We start from the raw sequence: 21,488 nt of genomic DNA, 5'->3' as shown, positions 1-21,488 counted from the left end.
CAATACTTGGTAGGCCTTCTCAGGTTCTGGAGATAGCATATTCCATGTCTCAGATTACTGCTCAGATGCATTTACTGAGTGATTATGAAGGCTGTCAGAATTACTGGGACCCAGAACAATAAAGGGTTCTGCAGAAGGTCTACAGTATGGTACATGTAGCCCTACCTCTTGGGCTATTTGACTTAGCAAATCATATGATATTAAAGTTATCTGTGGTAGCAAAAGATGCTGTGTGAGGTTTACAGCAAAATTTAGCAGGAGTTTTATGATGTAGAACCTTAGTTCTGAGGCAATGTCATGCCATTTGCAGGAGAAAATTTTACATATAGGATAACTCGTGTCAGTAGTCCTGAAGTGTCCTGGAAGAAATGGAATGCCCAACAATGGGATAGAAGGGGCTATGGGAGAGTGTCAGTCCCACCAAGTCATAAATTGGGCTGGCCCAGTGATGCTGCATTTTCTCTCCCTCAGCTCATGCCTAAGGCTGCATCAGTGAGGTGATAGGAAGTGGGTTGACAGGAGTTCTATTGGATTTTATGATTAAGAGAGAAGGATAAAAGTCAAACTTGGTTCATGGACATGTTGATTCAGTGTATGAATGCAAGATCAAAAATGGATGATGTTCAGGTTGTTCTTGTAAGGCAACAGCAAGAGCAAATTCCACTAGTGGACAGAGCTTCTTTCATTTACTCTGGGTGGGAAGAAAAGTGGCCTAAGCTTAATATATATGCATACTCATAGGCAATCTTAAATGTCGTGCTTGGCTGATAAGACATATGGAAGTAGAAAGGTAGAAAAAGCACCAAGATCAAAGAAGCATGTGAATGGTCCTACACAAGTGAGAACAAGTTTTTAAAAAATATTTTTATTGCTTTTTAACAAATACTTAGAGACCTTCCAGAGTGGAACTGTCACTAAGCAATCAAGTAGGCAGAATGATGTCAGCCAGTCATTGATTATCTCAGTGCTGGTGCACAAAATTAATTTTGGGGGAAAAAAGATACTAGGCATAAAGACTTCATGATTTCAAAAGCCCGTGTCTACTCATGAAGACTGCTTTAGTCACTGTCATTTCTAGATGTCAATCAAATGTGCCAGTGATAGTCATCATTGCTGAGCTCTTACAGGATACCAGTCCTCAAAGATACCAATTAGCTGCTCTGGATCACTGAAATAATCAACTTCATTACTAATCAACAAGAAAGGGCAGTGATTCATCTTAGCTGAAACTGACATATGTTCAGGGACATACTTGCTGACATATGTTCAGGGATATATCTGCCTTTTCTGTCACCAGGGCCTCAGCCTACAACACTCTCTGATGGTTTGCAGAATGTTTTATTCACCAAAGCAAGGTCCTGTATAATATCACATTATCCAAGGTCCACACATTACAAAAAAACACAAAAAACAAACAAACAAACAAACAAACAAAAACAAAAAAAAAGGAGTGTAGAGGTGGACACATGCTGTTGGTATAATTTCAAGACTGTGTGAGTCTGGCCCATTAGACAACATATATTTAGAGCTTAGAGAATACTGCAAGCTAGTTGATGTCAGTTTAATAGCTTTAAATTGGCCACAGTGGAAGTATTTATAACATGGAAATTGGAAAATTCTATCAATTAGAGCTTTCTCCTGTAAGAAAGTGCCCATGGTTATACATTTACCAGTATAAAACTGGATCTCTCAATCTTATCACATACCATGCTATCCAGAGGCTGCTGATCTGATAAGGAAATAGAATTGCCTGTTAAAAGTATAGCTGAGGTACCAACTTACAATTGATATCCTCTGGGATGTGACGCCATTCTCCATCCAGGAAGAAGTTCACAGTCTAAATTTATGACCATTGCGTGGTGCTCTATACCCAATGTGTTGAGTAAATCGTTAAGCAAGGGGTAGTATTAATGTCTCATTTTACACAAGTCCTCATGATGCACTTGGAGAATATGTATTCTCTTACTCTATAAATCTGGATCCTTTGATTGTAGGTGACCTGCTTGTTAGAAATGGGATGTTTCCATAGGGTAATTCCCATTAAGTTTTAAGCTATGTTTACTGCCTGGTAACCTACATCTTCTAGTATGAAGAGACCAGTGTTTGAAGAAAGAAATTACAGCATCTGGAAAGGGTAATTTACGTTATCATTAACAAGAAACTGGCTTAGAAAAAATACATGTAGCACTGTATTAGTCTGTTTCTGTTGCTATAATAAAATATGTGGAACTGTGTAATTTGTAAGAAAAAGATATTCACTGCTTACAGTTTCTGAGGCTGAGAAGTCCAAAGTCCAAGGAACATAACTAGTGAAGGTCTTGTTGGCGGCAACAGTGACGGCAGGGTATCATATTATGAAAATGGTGGAGCAAAGAGAGTGAGAGAACAACTTCTTCAATCACTCTCCTCTTAAAGCCCTCAGAACCATATCCCTAGCCTCCATTATTAATCCATTCATTACTGCATGGTTCTACAATCTAATCATGTCTTCAAGGCCAACCTTTCAATTACTATAATAGGATTTCTCACCCTCTTAACACTGTCACAGTTAGGGTAAAGTTTTAGGCGGACATTCAACCCAAGTCGTGCAGCCAGGTCATCTAATAATGTGTCTTTTATTAGTCACCTACTGAATCATGTCATTCAATGTAGTAATACAATAGCCATAGCCTGAGAATTTCGTGGTGCCCAGTAGCTAAGAACACTTAAGGATGAGAACCTAAATCATCTCTACTTGCAATCTTTTAATAATAACACAAGTTCTAGCCAAGGAGGAGGGTAATCTCTGAGAAGAAGTAGCAGTAATGTCTTGAAGAAAAGATTCAGCAGCAAAGGGGAGAGTTTATTCCACTCATCTTTTACTTGTAAGCTTCCCCACGAAACAGTGTTGGAACAGATGCTTTCATGTATGTTGACCTTAACATATGAAGCTAGGAAATCTGAGCAGCACACATGGTGGTCTATAGCAGTGTGTTATCCAGATGCTCTTTTGTAATAGATGAATTATTTCTTCTACTGTTGCAAGTATTGGCTACTGATGAGCTGAACACTTCTCCAGTAATTTTCATAATCTGAAAGAAGTTTCATCATATAAGGTTTTTCTACAATGATCAAATATCCAATGATTACCTTCATCCAAAAATTGGACAATGCAGAGCTAGCAGGTTAGCTCACTTGATTAGACTGTGGTGTTATAACACGAAGGTCGAGTGTTCAGATCCATGTACCAGCCAGCCATCAAAAATTCAACAATGCATGGGGATATAGAGTCCCAGCCTTTTTGTATAAATTGAAATAACTTTGAATATCTATCCCAGTTGCAGACCTTCCTGTAGAATCAGTTACAACTTAAATTCTCCCTCAGACCAGTGTTTGCAATGGTTGTTCCTGAGACCACTTCCCAATAAATTTTCTTCCCTCAAATTTTAGAGGAGCAGAGTGTGTTTTCTGGAGATCTTGATCTGATAGATCTTAATATATTCCCCAGTGTTAAAAACAAAAACATTGTTATGTTTTATTTCAATGGACAATTAACTAAAACTTTATTGAACTGATGGCATTGATACATTCTAGGAAGGAAATAACCAAAACATATTGTAAACATGAATAATGTCAAGGACTAAATGAAGAAACCATACATATTCATGGAGATTAAACAACATGATCCTGGATGACCAATGGGTCAAAGAAAAAATACAGCAGGAAATCAAAAAATTCTGTGAAACAAATGAAAACACAAGCACAACTTACCAAAAACTATGGGATACTGCAAAAGTGGTACTAAGAGGGAAGTTTATTTCAATTTATGCTTACATCAAAAGAATAGAAAGACTTCAAATAAACAAGCTACATTAAATCTCAAAGAACTAGAAAAAACAAGAACAATCCAATCCCCAAACTAACAGATGGAAAGAAATAATTAAGATCAGAGCAGAATTAAATGAAAAAGAGACCAAAAGATCAATACAAAAACAAACAAAGCAACAAGTTGGTTTTTTGAGAAGATAAACAAAAGAGACAAGCCATTGGCCAGACAAATTTAAAAAAGAGAGAAGACCCAAATAACAAAAACAAGAAATGGAAAAGGAGACATTGCAACTGATACCACAGAAATACAATGAGTCATTAGAACTATTAGGAACAACTATGAACAAACAAATTTGAAAATCTGGAGGAAATGGATAAGTTTCTGTACCCATATAAACCACTAAGACTGAATCAAGAAGAAATAGAAAACTTGAACACGCCAATAATGAGCAATGAAATTAAAGCAATAATCAGCAGTTTTCCAGCAAAGAATATACAAGGACCAGATGGCTCCACTGCTAAATTCTACCAAACTTTTAAAGAAGAATTAACGGCAATCCTTTTCAAATTATCAAAAAAAAAAAAAAAAAAAAAAAATTGAAACAGAAGCCAATCGGCCAAACTCATTCTATGAGGCAGCATCACCCTAATACCCAAATCAGACAAAGACACAGCAAAGAAAGAAAGCTAAAGTTCAATAACTTTGATGAACATAGACTCGAAGATCCTCAACAAGATACTAGGAAACAGAATTCAACAGTATGTCAAAAGGATTATATGCCATGGTTAAGTGAGATTCATCCCAGAATTGCAAGGATGGCTCCATATATGCAAATCAATAAGTGGGATACACCACATGAACAAAATCAAGAACAAAAGACTTATGATTATATCGACAAATGCAGAAAAAACATTCAATAAAATTCAGAATCCCTTCATGTAAAGACTGTTAACAAATAAGGTATAGAAGGAAAGTATCTTGACATAGTAAAAGCCATTTGTGACAAAACCACCACCAATATCATCCTGAACGGGGAAAAGCCAAAAGCTTTCCCTTTAAGAACAGAAACAAGACAAGGATGCCTACTCTCACCATTTTCATTCAACATATTATTGGAAGTATTAGCCAGGGCAAATAGAAAAGAGAAATAAATGAAGGGATTCTGGATTTGAAAAGAGGAAGTCAAATTGTCCTTGTTGACAAATGATGTGATGCTATATAATCCTGTATATAGGAAAACCTATAGCTTCTACCAAAAAACTCCTAGAGCTGATGAACAAATTTGGTAAGGTCAAGACACAAAACCAATACAATAAAATTGGTAGCATTCTTATACACCAACAATGAAGAAGCAGAAAAAGAAATCAGGAAAGCAAGCCCATTTACAATACCTACCAAAAAAAATAAATAAATAAACTACCTAGGAATAAATTTACCTGAAGAGGTGAAAGATATCTACAATAACTACAAAACACTGTGAAATAAAGAGGACACCAAAAAATGGAAAGGCATTCCATGTTCATGGATTGTAATAATTAACATTGTGATAATGTCCATACTACCCAAAGTGGAAAAGCAAAAGACACTGAATAGCCAAAGCAATCCTGAGCAAAATAATAAAAACTAAAGCAAGAGGCATTGTACTTTTTGACTTTAAATTATACTACAAACTATAGCAACCAAAACAGCATGGTACTGGCATGAAAACAGACACTAACGGAACAGACTACAGAACCCAGAAATCAACCCACATAGTTATAGCCAACTGATCTTTGACAAAGGCACCACAAACATGCATTGGGGAAAAGACAGTTAAGTGGTGCTGGGAAAACTGAATATCCATGTGTAGAAGAATGAAACTATACCCATACCTCTCACCATATACCAAAATCAACTCAAAATAGATTAAAACTTAAGTATAAGATCTGAAACAATGAAACTCCTGGAAGAAAACATGGAGGAAACACTTCAGGATGTAGGACTGGGCAAAGACACTATGAATAAGAGCCCCAAAGCACAAACAACCAAAGAATAAATAAACAAATGGGATTATGTTAAACTATAAAGCTTCTGCACAACAAAGGCAACAATCAACAGGGTGAGATTCTCCACCCTACTGAGGAGATAATATTTGCAAACCACACATACCTCAAGGGATTAATATCCAGAATATACAAGGAACCCAAACAACTTCACTGTTAGAAACACTAGTCCAATTAAGAAATGGACAAAGGAGCTGAATAGACATTTTTTCAAAGGAAGACATACAAATGACCAACGGGTACTTATTGATACGTTACAGGATAAGATAAAGAAAGTTTTAACCCCCTTTTCTCTGCAGATGAGCCTAGGTTTTTTAAAAAAGTCTTGTTGCAGACTTACAAATTTATTTTGGACATTAGATTCAAATATTAACATTTCATTTTACTTTATCTTGCATTAACTATTTTAATTCCTCTATCACTGTCCACTTTAAAGAAAGGTGGGAATTTACCTTAGACAAAATAGAAATATGTCCATGGAAAAGGAAATACAAAGGAAATAAGCACACTAATATATTTCATGGATGTGGATTATACTCCAAGAAAATCAGTGCAGTCAGTCAAAAATTTAAAAAAGATTAATGAAAAGATAGAAAGTAAAGTCAAGAGAGAGTATGGGAAGTATAGTTGAATAAACAAACCAAGGAACTCCCATTTTACTAGGACTAAATCAGAGGGAGTTAGTGAAAAACAAGCTAGGGAATAGGAGTTAAGAACTAAGCTTTTGAGTATTGAAGAAAGAGACTTAAATCATAGAGTATGAGTTGACCAATGTAAGATAAAGGCACTCCCAGAGGTCCATCTGGTGGTAAGTAGCCTCCATTAAGAAATCATGGTTTCTTAAAAGTAAAAAGAAACATTATTACTTATTATAAAAGAATAATCACTTAATTTATTAGTCAATTTTTTTGGAGACTGTGGATACATGGCAATGTTGTACGTAATTGTTTAAAAATCTGTTGTGTTTTATTCCAAATATAATTGGAATTGCTCAAAAGGGATTTGGTCTTTTAAAATGGTAATTGCTTTAACAGTGGTTAATTTAACTGAGTGTCAGCACTCCCTAGGGAGTAAATAGTTCTGTGCTATACATAGGAAATTGTTTGTCAGCACTACAAATTAAATAATAGGTAATGGAGTAGAGGACTATCCTAACCTAAGCTAAAATGCCGTAAATAGAGCAAGTGGAAGTTAAAGTTAAAAGCACAGAAGACTCTTATATTTGTATGAGACATTCTCCCTATTAACAAAAATAAAGTCGTCCCACTGAGGATCTGTGGAGTGCCTTACTTCTGACATCACATCAGTTGGGATTGCAATTAAATTCAGAATTGACACTGAGAATATCACTGGCCTCCATGATTCATTGATTTTCTCATTTAATAAGTCATAATTGATCATCCATGTTGAATGCACCAGAATTTGTGTTAAGTTTGAGTTTGAAACTGATAAAGTTACTACATAAATTTACATATATCATTGAAAGAAAAAAAAAGAAAATAGATATAGAATATGAGTTTTTCTAATAAAACAACATACACAATTTATCTTGTAACAAAATTAATGTATAATATGTCAACAAATCCTATTTTCTTACATTAGCATATACTATAGACTAAATCAAAATTGTAAAAGTGTGCATATTTTTATTAAAATTTATATTCCAAAAAAATTAAAAAGGGACTTTATGTTTATTATTGAGTAAAATATCCATGAATAACATGAAATATATTGTTTCTTATTTCTCCTTAATAGGATTGACTATTTAACTACGTCTTGTCCCTATCCATCTTGTCTTTTTGTTTCAAGCTCCTGTAACTACCAAGATATCAATGTTCCTTAATGCCCTCTCTTGCTTACAGAGGAAGATAACGATTATACAAGAACTTGGAAAATTCAAAGTTCTTGTTATGGAAGAATCCATACTCCTAAAGCTTATTAAATATTATGGTGCATCTTTTTTTTTACATTTTAAAAAGAGTGCAGCAAAAGCTTTAGATTTAAAATTTCCTGTTTCATATCAACTCTGCATCAAATATTGCAATAGATGCTTCAGATAGACAGAGGACTGAAACACATTTCTTATATGTGGTGTAGTGAAGGGAGAAAGACCTATTGGCGTGTAGTTAATACTGAGTTTTAAATACTATGACTAAAATATGTGAAACATCAACTGATCAATTGGAATTATAAAAATAATGAATAAAAATGCATTAATTTAACTCATAATGTTATGTAATTTTTAAAAATCAAATCAGATTATTTTATGAAAAAAGTAAATAATTCCAAAACCTTAAAAGATTAAATAAAAAACATAGTATTTCAATAAAGCCAAAATTCTGTCAAAAACATTTGATATTTTTAAGCAAACATACAATATTGATGTTTTGCCACTTCTATTTTCAGTTACTTCTTCTTCTCAATATATGTATTATATGTGATAAAATTGACTAAATTTTTTGCCTAATGTTATTTTTCAAATACCTTTTAATTTGTTTTAATCTGTGATAAGATATGCTGTAATACATATAAAATTTTTCAAAACTAAATTTAATAATCTCTACAGAATGACTTTGTTTAATCAATGAATTTTAAAGACATCGGTCTCATCAACTATGTTGATAGTTATAGTTAAATGTTGTCTTTTTTAAGATCAATAAACTTTTTCTGATCACTTTTAGTTTTATAGAAAAATTGAGCAGAAAATGGAGTTTCCATATACCCCCTCATATTCCATCCCAGTTTCTCTGATTATTAACATCTTGCATTAATCTGGCACATTTGTTACAACTGATGAGCTAATATTGATACATTATTATTAACTAATTTCCATTGTTTACATTAGGGTTCGCTCTGTGTTATATCTTCTATGTGTTCTGACAAATGTAAGATGACACGTATCCACCATTACAATTTCATACAGAATAGTCCTATTACCCTAAAAATCCTCTTGGCTCCACATATTCATCCCTTTCTTCCTCACCTCAAACCCCTGGCAACCACTGATATTTTCACTGTCATCATAGTTTTGATTTTTCCAGTTGTACTCATGCAGTATGCAGCCTTTTCAGATTGGCTTCTTTCACTTAGAAATCTATATTTAAGGCTCATTCATGTCTTTTCATGGCTTGACATCTCATTTATGAATAATATTTCAGTGTATGGATGATCTCCTATTCATTTACTTTCATCTACAGATGGATATCTTTGTTGCTTCCAAGTTTTGACAATTATGGCTAAAGCTGCTGTAAATATTTGTGTACAGGATTTTGTGATCATATATTTTCAAATCATTAGGGTAAATACCAAGGAACAAGAATCCTGAAAGCTATAGTCACAGTATGTTTACTTTTGTAAGAAACTGCCAAACTGTCTTCCAAAGTTGCTGCATCATTTTGCATTCCCACCAGCAGTGAGAGTTCCTGTTCCTCCACATGCTTGTCAACATTTGATATTGTCTGTGTTTTTAATTTTAGCCATTCTACTATGTGTTGTGGTATCTCATTGTTTTAATTTGCACTTCCTTAATGACATGACATTAAGCATTTTTTCATATGCTTAATTGCAATCTTTTTATCTTTGTTGTGATGTCTGTTCAGATCTTTTGTCCATTTCACAGTTGGGTTACTTGCTTTCTTACTGTTGCTTTTTAGAAGTTCTTTTTATATTCTGAATACTAGTACTTCATCAGATATGTGTTTTGAAAAAAGAAAGCATCTTCAAAATGTTTATGGAAAGATTCATATTTTTTTCAATTCAATTTTTTCACAAAATATTTGAAGTACACTTATATTTTCTCCCACTCTTTAGTTTTTGATGTCCATGGAACTCTATTGAAAGGATTAGCTTTATGAGGTTACTTGTACCAAATTTTGTCATTACTCTTGTGAGCAGACCTAAGGGACTCTGTGTTCTGTCATTACTATGACTCAGATAATTTGTCTACTGTGAACTCTCTGTCTCCATAATAACACCAATTGAGTTTCATGACTTAATAAACTGCAAGTAAATCTTGTGATCAATTTCCCCATCTCCATTCACTCAACAATGACCCTTATGTCCACGGCAGGATTCTCCTAGCATATTTAATGTATAGAATATCCACGCTAACCCTGATCATGATCATTATGAGAAACTGTATATTTGAAAACATGTAACCTATTCCCTGTCAGTATAATGGATTGAATTGTGTATTTCATTGATAAACTGTAACTTAAATGACTCTAGTTGACTACATTTTCCCAAGAAGGAATTCTAGTCCATATACAAAGTATCTCCCCAACACCAGCCAAGTATTATAACATCTTCAAAGGAACATTGCCCATGCACTCAGGAATGTGTGCTTTGCCATTCTGCTGTAGCAAACAAAGGAATTCTGTGATACACACACACACCTGCACCCAAATGTATACATATACATATATAAATACATGTATATATACATGCAAATATATACATACATGGGTAAAATTTACCAAAACCTATGGTATACTGCAAAAGCAGTACTAAGAGGGAAGTTTATTGTAATGTGTGTTTACATCAAAAGAATAGAGAGACTACAAGTAAACAACTAAACATTATACTTCAAAAAACTAGGAAGACAAGAACAATCTAATCTCAAAATTACTAGCAAGAAATAAATAACAGAGAAGAACTAAAGGAAGTAGAGACCAAAAGAAAAGCATTTCAAAAGATAACAAAATAAAATATTGATTTTTGAGAATATAAACAAAATAGACAAACCATTGACCAAATGAACTGAGAGAGAGAGAGAGAGAGAGAGAGAGAGAGAGAGAGAGAGAGAGAGAAGAGAAGACCCAAATTAAAAAATTAGAAATAAAATGAAGACATTACAATCAATACCACAGAGACACAAAAAGTCATTAGATACTATTATGAACAACTATATGCCAACAAATTTGAAAATCTGGAATAAATGGATAAATTTCTGAACATATACAAACTACCAAAACTGAACCAAGAACTGAACCAAGAAGAAATAGAAAACCTGGATAGACCAATAATGAGCAGTGAGATTGAAGCAATAATCAGAAGTCTACCAAGAAAGAAAATAGAAGGGCCAGATGGCTTCACTGATGAATTCAACCAAACCCTTAAAGAGGCATTAATACTAATTCTGTTCAAACTATTCCATAAAATTGAAACAGAGGCCATTCTGCCAAACTTATTCTATGAGGCCACCATCACCACGATAAAAAAATCAGATAAAGACACAACAAAATAAAACTACAAGCCATTATCCTTGATGAACATAGACACAAAAGTCTCAACAAAATATTTAACAAACGAAACACAACAGCATGTCAAAAAGATTATACAACGTGATCAAGTGAGATTCATCCCAGGAATGCAAGGATGATTCAACAAACACAAATCAATAGGTGGGATATACCACATCAACAAAATCAATAACAAAAACCATTTGATTATCTCAACAGATGAAGAAAATGCATTTGACAAAATTCAATATGGTTTCATGGTAAAGACTCTCGACAAAGTAATTATAGAAGGAACATATCTCAACACAACAAAAGCAATATATGACAAGACCACTGCCAGCATCATCCAGAATGGGGAAAAGCTGATAGCTTTTCTTTTAAGAACAGGAATAAGACAAGGATGCCCACTCTCACCAGTCTTATTCAACATAGTATTGGCAGTATTAACTAGAGCAATCAGGCAAGAGAAAGAAAAAAGAGCATGTAAATTGGAAAGGACTAAGAGAAATTGTCCTTGTTCATAAATGAAATGATCCTATATAGAAAAAAAAACCCTTAAAACTCTACCAAAAAAACTCCTGGAGCTGATAAATGAATTTAGTAAAGTTGCAGGATACAAAATCAATACCAAAAAATTCAATAGTGTTTTATACACCAACAATGAATATGAAGAAAAAGAAATCAAGAAAACAAGCCCATTTACAATAGTCACCAAAAGAATAAGATACCTAAAAATAAAATTAACCAAGGAGGTAAAAAATCTCTACAATGAGAACAATATAACATTGCTGAAAAAAGGACACAGAAGATAAAGAGAAATTCCATGTTCATGGATTGGAAAAGTTAACATTGTTAAAATGTCCACACTACCCAAAGCAACCTACAGATTTAATGCAATTCCCATCAAAATACCAATGACATTCTTCACAGAAAAAGAAAAAAAGCAATCTTAATATTCACATGGAACAACAAAAGACCCCAAATAGCCAAAGCAATCCTGAGCAAAAAGAAAAAAAAAAAATATATATATATATATAGAGAGAGAGAGAGAGAGAAAGATCCAGAGGAATTACATTACCTGACTTTAAATTATACTACAAAGCTATAGTGATCAACACAGCATGGTACTAACATAAAAACAGACATATGAACAAACAGAACGGAATAAAAGACCCAGAAATCAACCCAGGTACTAACAGTCAACTGATTTTCAACAAAGGCATCAAGAACATACACTGGGGAAAGGACAGCCTCTTCAGTAAATGATTCTGGGAATACTGGATATACATATGTAGAGGAATGAAACTAGACGTGTACCTCTCACTATATACCAAAATCAACTCAAAATGGATTAAAGACCTAAATATAAGACCTAAATTTATAAAACTCATAAAAGAGAGTGTAGAGGAAACACTTCAGGGTGTCGAAGTAGACACAGACTTTATGTAGAAGACCTTAAAGGCAACAAAAGAAAAAATAGCAAATAGGTTTATATCAAACTAAAAAGCTTTTGCACAGCAAAAGAAACAATCGACAGAGTTAATAAACAACCAGATACCCAGAATATACAAGGAATGCAAACAACTCAACAGTAAAAAAAACAAATTTACCTTATTAAAAAACCTGTAAAGGAGTTGAATAGACATTTCTCAAAAGAAGAAATACAAATGGCCAACAAATATATATATAAAATGCTCAATATCACTAATCATCAGGGAAATGCATATCAAAAACCACATTGAGGTATTATCTCAGTTACTTTGGATATTATCAAAAACACTGAGAATAACAAATGCTGGTGAGGATGTGGAGAAAAAGGAACCCTTTTGCACTGTTGGTAGGACTGTAAATTAGTACAGCCATTATAGAAAACAGTATGGAGTTTTCTCAACCAACTACAGATAGAGCAACCATACTATCCAGCAATCTCACTACTGGGTTTATACCCAAAGGAATGGGCATCATCATGTAAAAAGGATACTTGCACTCCCATGTTTATGGCAACTCTATTTACAATAGCCAAGATATGGAATGACCTAAAAATCTATCAGCAGACACCTGAATAAGGAAAACGTGCTATATATACACAAATCAATACTACTGAGCCATAAAAAACAAAAATGAATTTCTGCCACTCATGGCATCATGGATGAATTTGGAGAAAATTATGTTAAATAAAACAAGCCAGGCACAGGAACAGAAATACTACATGTCCTCTTCATCCATGGGAATGAAGGAAGGAAGGAAGGAACAAACGAACGAACAAAGGACAATCACAATAAAGTGATTGAACTTTCAGAAGAAAAGAACGGAACTGGTTACTAGAAGTGGGAAAAGGGCAGGGAAAAGAAGTTAGTGAGAAATTGATTAATGGACTCAGGAATGACTGATTATATTTTGTAGTGATGACCATGCTAATTATCCTGATTTGATCATCACACATGGTACACAGGTATTGATATTCAACTCCACCCCACAAATATTTATAATTGATTATTTTTCAATGCCTTTTGTTAGATATATGAAGCAGTAATGTACTTTCTGTGGCAAAAATTCTAATGAAAAATACAGAAAAATAACTCAATATGAGATTGGAATGATGTCACAAACCATCAAGTCACAAAAGAAAAAAAAATTTATGACTCAAACACAGGCTAAAATAAAATAGTAAAAAAAAAAGAAAACAAAATTAGTCATATCATTTTGATAAGAATATAAATTGAATGATTTTCTAAATAGAAATGTAAGTATATTTGTCATTAGATATGGAAATCACTTTCTAAAGTATATATACTTTAGAAACTGTCCAGTAATTATAAATACAATATTCAATAGTGTTTATAGTATCAAGGGTATTATAAACTACATGTACAAACTGGGGAAATAATTCAATAAGGAGAAATTATAATATTATTTGATGTCTAACTTCCAACAAATTACACAGGATTATAAAAAAATAAGTGATTTTTAATAGTTGAAAATTAAAGACCTTACAATGATCCATCTATGTGGGTTAGTTAATTAAATTATGACCTATCCTATTTATCTATGATAGAGTCATTGTATGTCTCTCACAATGGTCAGCTCTGTGCATGGCCTACATTGATCTACATGCTGTGGCCTTTAATTCTTTCAACTTCATATTAAATGACCCTTTTTCTGACTCAGATCTGCCATCCTTGCCTGTCCTAAAATCTTCTTAAGAAACTCTTATCAGATTCTGGGCCATAACATTGTTTCCTTTGCCTAAATAATTATTTAATTGCTTTTTTCTCTGGCTAAGTTCATAAATATTCAAAAGAAAGAGGGATAAAATAAATGGTTACAGTGGTTTCTTCTAATAGAAAGATATATTTAATTAGCTATTAAAATCTCTGATACTGGAAATACTCATTATATATTCAAATGTAATTGGATAATGAAAGGCATTTGTTTCACATTAGTTATTTATAGCAGTTATAATTCAACTCATAATGTCAAGGACCATAGATACTACATATGCATAACAGGGAACATAAATTTAATGCCAAAGAGATTAACTGGATGGCTTGCAAAAGAGTATAGTCAGCCTCTCTTGGAAATCTAAGGAGATATTGTAACATTAGTTTTTTCTACCATACCAAACTTGAGATTATTGTATAACTTGGAGCCATCCAATACTGCATTTGAATCTAGTATCTACCACAAAAGCTACACAAATGTGAAAATTTACTTAATGGTTCTCAGTCTTTTTTCCCACTTGTAGTAGGAGAGTATTGACTTCCTACATTAAGACATCTGTAACTAGTACAAATAGCCCTTCCCCTCCCCCTTTTCTTTCTGTTCTTTTTTTTTTTTTTCTTTTGGTTGGATGGGGAGGGTTAGTCTACCAATGTCACTTTTAGCTATAATTAAGTATATTTATTACTTACTCTGATTCTTTCTATTTCTGTAAGCTGCTTCAAATCTCCTTAACTTTAAAAAGTTCTTAACTATATTAATATTTTCTACATCTATTTCCTTTTTAAAATAAATACATTTGAAATTTCAATATTTTAATATCAAACTATATATATATTTTTTTAATGTACTGAAAATATGATGCATAGACCAATTAATGAATTCTTCTCTATGAATTCTGGAGTGAAGGAGTCCAGGGAGATGTGGATATGTAGTCAGTCTGAGTTTTAGATTTAGAGATTATAGCTTCTGGGTAGTGGATCTATTGTTTTAGTTTCCTGGGGTTGTATTAACAAATTACCACAAACTGGGAGGATTAGACACAATTTGTCTCACAGTTCCAGAGACATAATGTCCAAAATCAAGGTGTTGCCAGAATTGGTTCCTTCTGTCAGCTGCAAGGGAACTTGTATTTTGTGCCTTTCAGTTTTGTGTAGCTTCAGGCATTCCTCAGCTTGTAGATCGTGTTCTCCCTGTGTTTTACATCATCTTCCCTCTGTCTCTGTCTCTGAGTCTAAATTTTCTCTTTTTATAAGGATACCACTTATACAGGATTATGTGTCCACCCTAACTGACCTCATCTTAACTTGATCGTTTGCAAAGATCCTATCTCCCCATAAAGTCACATCACAGGACGGGGGGTTAAAACTTTAATATCTTGTTTGGTAACATAATTCTACCTATTATAACTACCTAAAGCAAAAAATGTATGTTTTGATTACATTCTGTTCTAAAGAAAAAAATTTAAGACTATATCAGCCTAGTGCTTCTTGTTTAAATGAAACTTCCAATTGTATAGTTATATACTCTAAAGTTATTTTCAGTGTTAAAATGATGATTAAAGAAATAAAGTCTAATTCTAATAGATTAATATGTGGACAGAATTTGGGATTTAATTGCATGAAAATCAGCTTGTAGTAATTGAAGTATACAGTTTTGTTTTTGTTTTTTTTAAATACATACTTATAAAAAGAAAAAAAAAACTATACTGGCCTATGAAGTCTCAAAGAATTTCATTGCACTGAAATCATATAAAGTGGTATTTCACTACTGGTTACTACTAAGCAACATGAATCAGAAAAACATTATCATTAAACTGAAGAAGTGACAAAAACATGTGGTACTCAGTGTGAGAGAACACTAAGTAACTGAAACTCAAGGAAACAAGATGGTGGAGAGAAAATAAACAAATTGCAAGGGGTCAGAATTATACTGTTTTTCATGCTGGGGATTGTTTTCCATAAATCTCAAGATAAGACATAAAGGCCTAGCAGAAAGCAGAAATTTGAGTTTGAAATATTATTATGAGGGTAGCTAAGCATTTGTTTTTAGAAGTAATATGAAATCCAAGATGTGAGGGACAGGAATCCAGGAAAATGACCGAGAGAAGTGTTCCTAGAATTCTGAGTGTTTTAATACTTTAGGTCATTGGTAAATTCTCAAAATCATCGGGGTGAAAGGCTAAGAAATCAATCAGTAAGCAATTGCTAAGTGACTAAAAAGCTAAGAGCTTTTAATAATCTTATGTTACAGGGGAAACATAATTGAACTGCATGATTGATGAGAAGAAAGGATAGCAATAAACACACCATGCACATAGTTGAGACTTCAAAGGGTCTATACACTAAAATAAAATGTCAAACGAGAAAAAGATAAGACCTACAATACAGGCTCAACAAATCTACAATGAGACAAGGTAACATGTTTTACTCTAATTTCTGGCAAGAAGCAAGTTAATTCTTCCCAAATGGAAAATAAAAATATCTAGGTTTATTTAAAGTTTTTATATACAGATTGCAATATGCAATTAAAAAGTTCCCAGTATTAACAAGGGAAGAAAATTAAAAGACTAAAGACAGAGAAAACCTTCCAATTGAAACAACTCTACAGGTGATCTAAATAAAGTCATTAGACACAGAATTTAAAACAAATAAAATTATTATATTTAAATATGTTCAAAACAATGACTAGCACGATCACTAATTAAACCAGAGGAACTTAGAGCTGCACCTGATACCTGATAACTTTGGGTGACTTATGCTACTAGACCAGCAAGGACAGAAGGAGTTAGCATGTTGACAAGAATAATTGGCCATAATCACTATGTTTAAGTACGTAATTTCTTATGCAATAAGGACAGTGCTATGGTTTAGATGTAGCCAAAACTCATGCTAAAATTTGATCCCCAACTTGGCAACACTGGGAGGTAAAGTTTAGTGGGAGGTGTTTGCTGTTTATGAGGGTGGAACCCCCACAAATAGATTAATGCCCTCCCTCAGGGGCTAGTGAGATCTTTCTCTCATGCTAATGAATTAATTCCCATGACAACAAGTTGTTAAAAAGAATCAGTTTTCCTAGATTTCCCTCTCCTGCCTCCTCTCTCACCATGTGATCTCTTTACACATGTCAGCTCCCCTTGTGTTTCCCATCATGAGTGGAAGCAGCTTGAGAATTTTTCTAGATGCAGCTGCCCAAATGTGAACTTCCCTGCCTCCAGAACCATGCACCAATTAACCTCTTTATAAATTACCTGGTCTCGAGTATTCTGTTATAGCAACACAGAATGGACTAAGACAGACAGGATAGAATATATGGCAATTCATTAGGAAAACTCTTGGTAATCCTATGCCCAGTATTATCTGTAAATGACCAAGTACAAACAAAAATAAAATAAAGCCCAATGAAAATATAGCAAACAAGATTTCACACCTGAAGTTCTGTGTCAACCAAGATGGCAACCCATTTTCAGTCATCAAAAATACTAGCTAAGGGCCGGCCCGTGGCTCACTCAGGAGAGTGCGGCACTGGTAGGCCGAGGCCGCGGGTTCGGATCCTACATAGGGCTGGCCGCTGTGCTCACTGGCTGAATGTGGTGCAGACAACATCTTGCTGGGGGTTGTGATCACCTTACCAGTCCAAAAAAAAAAAAAGAGATAGAGATATGAAACCACAGTGGATAGTGAAAAATGGAGAATTATAATTATCAATTATGGACTCAGGACCACTTAAAGCGACAAGAACTAGGGTTTGTCTCATTAACCTTCCTTTCATAATTTTTATAGAAATTATAATCAAATGGAATCTTTGTGAGGCTGAGCCTGGATGGAGTATAATAAGTGGGATAATCAATTAAATCTGTTTGCTCCAAGGGTGGACTGTGTTGGGTGCAATCACTCACCGGGTTTCCCTTTACCAACTGGCATAACAAATTCCCAACTTCAGTCATTGTTGGCTAATAAAATTTGCAGCTGTTCCCTTCTTTGTGAAACTGCTGGCATGGTCTCCTCTGTGGCATAGTATGTACTCCAGACCTTCCTTGTGGTATCAGCCTGAAGTCAGACTCTAGTAGAGATGACAATTTTTACATAAATTAGCTCCTCTGCCCTTATTCCTAAAGAATTACCCTTCCCCAAATATATTGTCTTTAATGCAAGAGAAACTGACACAAAACCACTTCCCAACTTGTTCTATCTCTGTAGGATATCCTTGAAACAAAATTCTGACAAAAATGTTATATGAAAAAAAGTCACCTCTCAGGAACATAGATAAAAAAAAAATTCTAAACAAAGCAAAAGTTTATCAAATTGACTTACATATAAAAGTAAAAAAATCACTGATAAACTGGGTTTAAACCAGGAATTTAAGAATGATTTAACATTTCAAAAACAATGAATGTATATCATTATATCAATAGAATAAAAATATAATTATCTCAATTGTGAGAAAATTAATAACTTTCTTAACCTGATTTTTTTTTAAATTAAGCAAACACATCCCAAATACTCAAAAATGGCAATTTTCCTCATGGGATTAGAAGCAAAATAAAGCAAGTTTAGAATAAAAACTGTACTTCCTTCAACAACTTCTGTTAATGTTTTCAGCCAGTGTAATAAGACAAGTAAAGGAAAGTAGCAAGACTTGAAAATGAAAAAAAAAAAAAAATTGGGGTAATTGGCACATAATGTATACATTTAAAATGTCAAAAGCATCTACAGATAGAATGAGGGAATTAAGTAAATTTAGTGAGTTCTCTGGATATAAATCCAATATTGTAAATGATTAGTTTCTGTAGTATTCTGTTTCCATTGCTTATAATAGAATACCTGTAACTGGGTAATTTATAAAGAAGCAAAATTTATTTCTTACAGTTTTGGAGACAGGAAAGTCCACAGTCCAGGGAACATATTTGGCAAGGACCTTCTTCATGGTGACTCTACAAGAAACAAGGAGTATCGCATGGCAAGAATGGCCTGAACAAGAGCTCTCCCATGTGTTCTTCTTATAAAATCATTAGTCTGCACCCACAATAATTCATTATCAGCAAACTATTACTCCATAAATGGATCAATCCATTCACAAGGGCACAGTCCTCATGATCCAATCACCTCTCAAAGTCATGTACCTTTCAAATATCATATTCAGACTTTCCATCCTCTCAAGTTTCTAGTACATTAAGTTTTGAGGGACACTATTTGCAGTCTCTGTATACTGAAGGAAGTAAAATAGATTTTAAAACTCACTGAAACCACTTACAAAAGCATCAAAACACTAAATATGTAGGAGTAAATCTAATAAAAAGCATGTAATATTTATACACTAAAATTATAAAACATTTTGAGATAATTTAAAGGAAACCTAAAATAAGAGGCATACCTTGTTCACGAAATGGAAAATTTAGCATTTTAAATGTCAGTTTTTGATCAATTGATCTATCGATTAAAAACAATTTCAGTCAAAATCACAGAAGTGTCTGTGTGTGTGTGTAGTTAGAAAAAAAGAGTAATTATTAATAAGTTTAAATAAGTTTAGATCAGGTTTTAAGGAGATGTGTAAAATTCAACTATGAACTGAATTGAATATAAAGAAAGATAGACTCTTGCCATATCCATCCATGTCCCTGTTACAATTGAATATCATTTCACCTTTACCCTTTATCTGAACTTAATTCTACATTGTTAGAATGGTATATTAGTAATCAACATTTTTTGCACTATTAAAAATAATTTCTTTTCATGTTCAGCCTATTGCAATTAAATGTTTTTCACCAAAAAACGACAAGAACAAAACAAGAACAAAATGAAAAATAACAACAACACAGTAGCTTGTGTAAATTTTTAAAAAATTTCATCATGTCTACTTCCATTATCAGAGAAGGAAAGTAAGCTTGTCTTAATCAGCATTAGTGCTTTGACATTGTAGGCATTCAACTAAAAATATGCAGATTCAGTTTGGCTACTTAGACAACCAGTGAAGAATTATTGAAGATATGGATAACTGTTGTATTATGTTGTGCATCCCTGTATTTGACATTTGTTACAATAAATGTATTGTGTAAATATGGCTATTCGTGATTAATTGAATTAATTTTCGTTTGGGGATTGCCTGTTATTTTCTACTGTTCCTCAGAATACTTGTAAAAGCTATCATGAATTGCAGTAAAAATGCTTCACTTAGTTTTATTTTATAGTTCTCACTTGGCTAGAACTTATACAGTTCTCTTGCTATATAAGTATTTCATATCTGTCCGCAATATACTATTTTTATGAGCCTATGTTTTCAAAAGAATATTATTTTCTACTGTGAATGGTTTCAATTATATATAATTAAAAGCATTGCCAATTGTGTCCTAGAATTAATAAAAGCAATCACATAAAAATCTGCATTACCATTGACAGGTAATGATTCTTACTAATAAAAACATGAGATTGTATAAACAGGAAGCATGTAATCAAATAAATTGGATTTATATATCTGAGTTTCGTATGGTTTGATAAGTAAAAATAAATTTAATTTCTCCTTATTTCTCGTGAATAATTTGTTATACATTAAGGTAAATGATTTATAAAAATACTAGTATTAATTGAAACTATCTTTCATAGATATTATCTGTTTATAATATTGTAAAATATGCTACAAATTGAGAGATTAATGTGAAAATACACTTATACATAAATCTGGTCATACTTTACTGAATATTTTCAAAATGTTTGGCAAGCAGCTGTTTCCTGCAGTGAATATGCCGACTGATTTTAATGGTATTTTGAGTATAGATCCCCATCTTATTTTATTGCTATGGTAAAATGTCAGCAAAAATGTATGCATTCTTTAATAGCCTCTAGAGAAGGCTGAATCTAAATTAGAAAATAACAATCATGATGATAAAAAGCATATGTTTTGGTATTTTGAGTGTAATCATTTGTATTTGCTGAGGAGACACTTTGTATTAGATGTTTTAATGTTTATGAATAAATAATACATATCTCTAAGTGAATATTTAGTATGATAAAAACAAGTCTATTAAACGAACTATTATTTCATCTACTATCAGCAATGGGTCTTCTTTGTGAAGCTAATTTGGGTTAAGAAGAGTTTATCCTGTGATTTACAGCAATATCTTTGAGGCTAATACTAGTACAAAAGAAAATATAAATTTTTAGTGTCTTTCTTTTGACAGTGTCC

The sequence above is a fragment of the Cynocephalus volans genome, chromosome 1 (genome assembly GCF_027409185.1).
Source record: "Cynocephalus volans isolate mCynVol1 chromosome 1, mCynVol1.pri, whole genome shotgun sequence".
In the NCBI taxonomy this organism is placed as follows: domain Eukaryota; kingdom Metazoa; phylum Chordata; class Mammalia; order Dermoptera; family Cynocephalidae; genus Cynocephalus; species Cynocephalus volans.
This window is presented reverse-complemented; position numbering follows the sequence as displayed.